Source organism: Augochlora pura, chromosome 1 (genome assembly GCF_028453695.1).
Source record: "Augochlora pura isolate Apur16 chromosome 1, APUR_v2.2.1, whole genome shotgun sequence".
NCBI lineage: Eukaryota > Metazoa > Arthropoda > Insecta > Hymenoptera > Halictidae > Augochlora > Augochlora pura.
In genome coordinates, this window is record NC_135772.1 from 2,760,559 (window position 1) to 2,769,013 (window position 8,455).

Genomic DNA, 8,455 nt, shown 5'->3' on the forward strand with positions numbered 1-8,455 from the left:
CATTTTGTTTAAGAATACTCGAATCTCTGTGGAATACGCCGACTTTTTGAATCATTTAAAAACTGTCTGAAATAGTGGAATGCGAATGCAATATTTCGATACGCGGGAACCAGTTACACACACCTACACACACATATATATATATAGAAATACATAGATACTATACATAGATGTATAAGCGGCGCTCGAATGGAATTGATCCGTTCGGAAAAACGAATGCACTCGGCGCTGTAAAAACTGATCAATTTCTATGAGGATGAAATTGAAAAGTGCCCGAATTTTTATGAATCTTCCTCTCTACCGCGGCCAATCGATATTCATGCAAATATTTCAATCACGGTGGGGGAATATAACTGCAACGATGCATCCCCCAACCGTTAAAATGTAAACGAGCAAATGTTTGTAACGATCGCTTTTTCACGAATCTATTTGCCGCGCCGTGAAACCAACGATTTTACCGGTTCGCGAAAGAGAGCGATTACAAGGTATGAACTTTCCGATTTTTCTTAACACCTTCCGTGATTTTAACGGGAGAAAATCAGAGCGGAGATTAGCGTTAATAGGCTGTTAAGTATGAATATTGTTCTGTTCTTTTATCGCTGTATCTATCGAGGTCTAAAAACGACTGATAAAAATTTATATATTATCAATATACTATGTACTACATTATCAGTGTAATATATAGTATGTATATTCCTAGTTTATACTAGTGTATATTAATACTGCTACATAATAAATATACTATACTGTTAACACATTAAAGGCGGAGGATCTTGACGAAAGTATGCCAGGTAACGCTTCAAACCACAAAACATACTAAATACAAATGTAAAGTGCGCATGGATTGCGCAATGAGGTTGCAAACCGTACTAATATGACTCCCGCCTTTAAGCTACAGTCGAGATAAATCGTATTACTACGTCTTCCACCTTTAAGCTACAGTCGAGATAAATCGTAGTACTACGACTCCCGCCTTTAATGTGATAATATATATATATTATTACTATATATCATAATATAACACGACTTTACACCAAATATAACATACCATAAACATACACAATAATAATTTAATCTAAAATAAAATCCACATCAAACACGAGAAAATCAAAGTAAAAATGTCTAAAATTAAAATAAAAATGCCCTTCAGCATCAATAAAATCAACGATACACCAACAATCTTTTAAAATCATTGCTCCTCGCAGAAAAGTCCCAATTCCTCTAATTTCCTCCAAATTCCTCTAATTTCAGACCATCCGAACCGAGACACATCGTCGATGATGAAACAAGCCTAATCGAGACACGGTAACGTCATCCCCCGATGTTAATTTTTCCAGGGTCGGTATATGAATCGCCATCGATCTAGGTAAATCCGGGATCGACAGCGGCCGCCTGGGTGAAACGGGTCTCCGCTGCTCCCAGCGCGCGGCACATCCATCTCCATAAATACTGTCGAAGTACTCTCGAAGACACACCGTGAATATACGCGAGAGAATTCCAACGGGACGATCCACGATGCGTCATTCACCGTAATGGTTTAAAAGCTTTCGTTGGTGTGGGCGCGCGCTTTCACCGCGCGAGGACAAGGGCCGAAGGCGGCCCGGAGCGGACGAAGGGGACGGGGAGCCAGAGAGAGAGCGAGCGAAAGAGAGAGAGAGAGAGTCATAGAGAGTGATAGAGACATAGCGAGTGCTAGCAAGAGAAAGATAGAGAGAGAGAGAGAGAGAGATAGAGAGAGACATAGAGAGTGATAGAGACATAGCGAGTGCTAGAGAGAGAAAGATAGAGAGAGAGAGTGATAGAGAGAGACATAGAGAGTGATAAAGACATAGAGAGTGTTAGAGACATAGAGAGTGTTAGAGACAGAAAGAGAGACATGGAGAGTGTTACAGAAAGAAAGAGAGAGCCATAGAGAGAGTGATAGAGAGAGAAAGAGAGAGTCATAGAGAGAAAGAGAGCCATAGAGAGAAAGAGAGCCATAGAGAGGGTGATAGAGAGGGAGAGAGGAGGGTGTTCCCTGTCGGCGAGGAGAGGACTCCGGGTTCGAGGATAAGTGCCGTATTGGCATTTGACTGCCGGCTAGGGGGCACGTCTGGGAAATGTACAGCACGGTTCCCGAGGAATGGGAAATGGGTTGGCCGGGATGCTGATGGTATGAGATGCCTTCGAATGGATGGTTGTCTGAGCCCATCCACGGCGGAACAGAGAGACCTTCGAGTGTCTCCATTGGAAAGGGCCCCAGACGTTCGATTCAATCGAACCGAATTCCTTGCCGTTGAATTCCGGCCGAACTTTAGGGGGCTCCGTCGCGCCCGTCTCCGTGACGTCTAAACGACGGTGAACGGGAGGGGACCAGCCTAAGGAAAAGTCCCTTGCTAAAAGCGCCGCACCCCACCCCGTTTTAGAGAAGAGATTGCTCGACCGGCTTAGGCGTTCGCCTAGACGCTGTAATTTCGAGCAATGAAACATTCTACCGATACCTCGCCGATTAATTGCGACGCCGTTGCACGGAATTTTCGTTTGGAAGAGAAAAGGGAGCGAGATGGATCTCTTCATGTCTTAGCAACCACCACTAATACTCTTTATGACACGGACGGGAATAGCTGGCTATTTTTGAGCTCAGGACTTTCGGCTAGCATCTGCCATGCAATTTAGATTGAAATTACTCGTCCAGCCGAGAGAACGTACACTTTATCACTCAACTTTAGGATTTCGCTTCTCTCGGCCTCGATAGCCAAGACGTATCATAAAAAAAGGAAAGTTCCGAAGGGTGAGTCCCATGTTAGTTTGCAACGGTGGCCAGCCGTGATCACACCTGGAGGAATTTCCCGTCTTTGTTAAAATATCGCTGTCGCTCCCCGCCTTCCATATCCCAGCAACTTCCCAAAAGGACGCGCCGAGGCGCGAAGGAAGGGCGCCTTCTCGAAACAGACTCGCCGATTGGTTATTGCCAAAATCGTGGAAAACCAATCGGCAAGTATTAGAAACGCGCGAGAGGGGTAGCAGTTTACCTCGAGAGACAACATTTTATCGAACGTCAGAGTTGGAATAGAATTCGAGGACCTCGGACCTCCGAAGGAAAGGTGTAAATAGCACGAGGGTAAGTATGTAAGTTTTTTCGCCACTAAATTCCGGTCCTCTGTTGGATACAGTCCATACATGTAACGTCACAATTCGTCGCTATTATTGACGACGCCGTGACGCCCCAACAGGAAATATAGAGCAAAAGAGGAGATATAGAGCAAAAGAGGAAATATAGAGCAAGAGAAGAAATATAGAGCAAAAGAAGTGATATAGAGCAAAAGAAGAAATATAGAGCAAAAGAAGAAATATAGAGCAAAAGAAGTGATATAGAGCAAAAGAAGTGATATAGAGCAAAGGAAGAAATATAGAGCAAAAAAGAGATATAGAGCAAAAGAAGAAATATAGTATAATTTATAATTTTTCTCTATTTCTATCTCTATCTTTATTTTTCTCTATGGCTCTCTATCTTACTCTAATAACGTATATCTATCTCAAATAACGTCACAATTATCTCAAATAACGTCACAATTATCGCAAATAACGTCAGTCACAATCGCTATTACTGCCAACGCCGTGACGCCCCAACAGTTAATTTCTGTTCCCGTCGAAGCTCTGTCTTCACCGATTACACGTCGCTGCGAGAGCCGGCCGGCTCGCGTTATTAATAATTAATAAGCCGGGCTCTTTGGCCGCGTTACACCGATGCATAAACCTTCGCATAATGCCGCGCGTGATCCCGATACCGTCGCGTCATCCCCGATACGAAGATAGATAGTCGGACAGCGGCACCGGGAAGCGATTGGAAGTCGCGCCCGTTTAGGACGATTCCGGAATCGGATCACGCGCGCGCGGTTTGTTCGTCGTGCGGTCGCAATATCGTAGATCTCGGCCACCGGTCACCCAAGAGAACTGATATTTATGTCCCGCCCTGGGCCGAGATAAATATGAAAAGGATGGGAACGGAACAAAAGACGGTTGCCGCGCCCCGGTGTCGCTTTGAAAGTCCGCGCTCGATCTCCGCTTCCTTATAGAACTTTAATAAACTTTAAGTATGATACACCGAACGGCGCGCGACCGGCGTGAATAATCGCACGTCGGCGATTTGATTCCTCGCTGGACCTTTCTCCTCGCGACACGTGTTATCGATACAGACGAAGACGGTATTAGGTTGTTACAAGTGAATTTATCCCGGCGGTTCAGCGTAATCTCAAAATTACGCGATCGTCATAGAAATGCGTCTGCCCTCTCTTCTACCCAGCCTTAGCCCGCAATCGTTATACAGGGCGTCTTAAAATTATTTCACAAGGTGCCTCGAAAACCCCCAATTTCCCGTAAGATATATAATTTTGAAAGACCCTGTACAAGCGGTCCCTTGGAGGTCGCCCACGCGATTCAGCCATCACGAAATGGTAACGCGCGATTCCTCGTACGAGAACGCGTCTTTTAATCCAGTCGAACAATGGTAACCAACGTGCCGGCAAAATGAAAAGGGTGGTAGAGAATGAGAGAGAGAGAAAGAGGGAGAGAGAGAGAGAGAGAGAAAGAGAGAGGTCTGGCGTGATTCGCGCGGATGGAACCGGGGGTTAAATCAGCGTGGTCGGAACCCCGGGCGCGGGATCCACCAACAGTCGAGGAGATCTTCGCGAGGAGAGAGAGGTGCCTGGGAAAAGGAATAACGGGGATCCGCAGGGATAGGATACGGTTCAATTATACCTGTTCCTCTTTTCTTCCGCGGCTGCCTCTCGGCCCGGATAGAGGAGGCGAAATAACAATGCTCGGTAAGATAAACACGCGATAAGCGAGTGGCATCGCGAACGAAATGAAACTCCATCGTGTCTCTCGTACAAAGGAGACTCTCTCTTTTCTTCCCTACCTCTTCCCCTCAACCCCTACCCTCCGCCCGTTGTTCAATTTTCTTGTTGTTCCCATCGCCGCGCTGGAAACGCTGATCGGCTCGTCGTCCACCTTCTTCCATTGCGTTCTAAGCTACGCTTTCGCTGTTTGTTGCTGCTACGTGGAACAATGATAACAGAACTATTTTCTTTGACGCGGTTAGGAGCAACCTCGTTAGCAACCATTCATGGTATCGGGCGTCTTGAACGCGGCAGTGCCACTTGTTTAAACGAATTGTTCTACGGCTGTAAGACGGTTCGGATAATGGAGGTCTGGAGTGTCGTACTGTGGTATTTTTGTTTAGAACGGATAGAAGAGATACTAAAGGATATTTGTACTAAAGGATATTACAGGATGGATTTTTCTGGGGAAACATTGTTTGCTGCAATATAATATAACTACGCAGTATAATATAATATAGGATAGTATAATATACTATAATATAAAATAAGATAGTATTGTGTACTATAATATCATATAGGATAGTATAAGCATAGTATAATATAATATATTGTATAGGATAGTATAAGCATACTATAATATAATATATTGTATAGGATAGTATGAACATAGTATAATATAGTAATATACATAAAGAACAGTATAATATATGATGCTATAGCATAGCATAATGTAGTATATCATAGGAAAGCATAGTCTAGCCTAGCCTAGCACAGTGTAGTGTACTATAGTATAATATATTGTATAGGATAGTATGAACATAATATAATATAGTAATATACATAAAGAACAGTATAATATATGATGCTATAGCATAGCATAACGTAGTATATCATAGGAAAGCATAGTCTAACCTAGCCTAGCACAGTATAGTGTACTATAGTATATTATAATACAATATAATATATAATAATTCGAATAAAAATTCAACAGAACCACGCGACTTTAAGGTAAAAGCATCAACCCCCCATTAGGTTAAGTATTAAAAATTTATCTCTTCTCGCGACTAATTACAAATTATTAATTCTATAATATTATTATCATATTATTAATTCTACAATGTTATTATCATTTCTCAGCTGTGATTTTAATCGCAACTCGTCGACTTCGTTTCCATAATCACTGAACGAAGAGATTTTAAGAGCTAGGTGGCTCGAGGGAACAACGTGCCCCGAATCAATAGCGTCGGAAGTGAAGTCAGTATAACGTAAATCCTACCCTATCCACGTCCTTAGCGTGCCTCCTTTCGCCACCTTTCTTCATCACCCCCCGTTCCTTCGTCGTTCCTCCTCATCCCGAGTCCCTTTCTCATTATTATACCACACATTTTCTTTTTACCTTCTGTCTTCATCGTGCACGGCCTTTTACCTAGAGACTCGACGCTTTCCTCCCTCCCTCTCTCTCTAGGGTTCGTTCTCTCTCTCTCTCTCTCTCGTTTTCTCTCTCTCTTTCTGGGGTTAGTTTTCTCTTTCTCTCTCTCTAGGGTTCGTTCTCTCTCTAGGGTTGCTTCTCTCTCTCTCTCTAGGGTTCGTTTTCTCGCTTCGGTACCAGCGCACGGCCCGTTCTATTTTTCGTCCTCTTCATCTATCTTCGTTAATGTTTGTCCGCTTTATTTCTCCTCGGTCGTTCCTCGTGACGTGGCCCCTCGTTTTTCTTCTCTTTCCACCGGTCCTACGTCCCTATTTCTCTTACCAGTTACTTTTTCGTAATTTCCTATTGCTGATACTGAGTTCCCAGCACCGGGAATTCCTCTCTCTCTCTTCCTTTCTCTCTCTACTTCTTTTCATTTTTCTCTTTCCCTCTTTTACTCTTCTTTTTAATTTTTCTCTTCGATTGACAGCGATTGTCCATACAGTAGAAATATTTCTATTTTAGGCGATCCTTCTACTTCTTTTCCTTTCTCTCCGTTTCCCTCCCTCTCTCTCCCTCTCTTTCTTACTCTCGATTTAAGAATGAAATATTTTTAATTCCTCTCAATGAGTACCATCTATCCTCAAATTCTCCTACCACTTCTGCGATGATACTATTCTACTGTCACTAATACACATTGGCGTGCTGCATATAGCTTAAATTGAAGCTGAGAGTGTCTACTTGAACACCCTGGAATGTATATTCCTTTAGAGTGACCTAGTCATTTTTTAAAATAAAAAAATTCAACTTTTCCAACATTACCTTGCAGCCTGGAATTCTAGGATCGAGGTTAGGTGAATTTTAAAATATGTTCTCGATAAGTTGTTTTAAGGAAATTTAGCTTAAATTGAAACTGAGAGTGTCTACTCTACTGAGCTGTCTACTCTTTGCGCTCAAGCGGCGACTCTGAGTCACCGGTAAAAATGTTACAGCACTTTCCAAAATAATTCTTATTTTATGAAAAATTAAATTTCAAAAATTATTAAAAGTACAACCGTTGTTGTATGAGTTACAGGATGCAATTTCAACTGAACATAACCTCTTTACCTTATAAAATGGAAATGCTGTACGTTAGAAAAATTATTTTAGAGTCACAGTTAAAACGGCTTCGAGCGCAAAGGGTTAATATCCTTCGAATACGCTGGGGCGGGGGGCGGTGCTCTCCTCGAGGCGCGTTTCCGGTTCGGCGGATTGCGGGAGCATCGCGCTGGACCGTAGCCAACTGCCGTTCGCCCGGTGTTTCAGACAATGCATCCCTTAAGCGGCCTCTGACTATGAGATGTTTAAACAACGATTCGAGGTCGGCCACCGGCGAACGATCGAGTGGGCCCCCTTCCAGTTCGAGCCAATTGCTAAATGGCTGTTGTCCGACGCGCCTGCTTTCTCTCTCCCCTCTGAATAACCGAGGGGGGCGAGGAGGGGGGGAGTCCCGGGAACGACGATAAGAAAAATGGGGGCAATTAGTTCCCCGGGGTTTCAAGAAGTAACGAGATATTGACGAATCGCGCGGGAACGGGGTTACGGTTTTGTTCACCTTACGAACAGAGAGAGAAAGATAGAGAGAGAGAGCACGGTGGTCTTCCCGACTATTTGTTATCGCCGCGATTATTCCGCTAAATATGACAGCGGGACTTTAACAAACGTTTTAAATCGTCATCGTTTATCTCGTGCCCGTTTCGACGGTCGTCTTCTGGCACGCCGGCCGGTTAATCTTTCCCGAAGACGATGCCCTGGAGCAAGGGTACGTGAACGAACATTTTGGATATAGTACAGTGCGGTACGATATAGTTTTTAATATATTTAATATATTTATTTTCTCGAATATTTTATTCGAGCTCGATATTATGTTCGAACTCGCATTGTAAAGTTATTTCACTGTGTTCGCTTTTGCGCGATTTTATGAGACCGTGTTGGTATTAATATATTCAAGATTAATTTTAGATAATTATAGAATTAATGAAGCTATATTATTTATTTAGGCGTCGATGAGAAATTGATTGAAAAGTAAGGAACTTAGGGATAATTCTTACAATAATTCAATGTGAAAAGGAATTTAGGTTCCTATAGAACGTACTTAAATATAATATACTACTTACAATATTATATGATATAGTACAGCCTAATACGATGTACTATAATATAACACAATATAGTACAGTATAATACG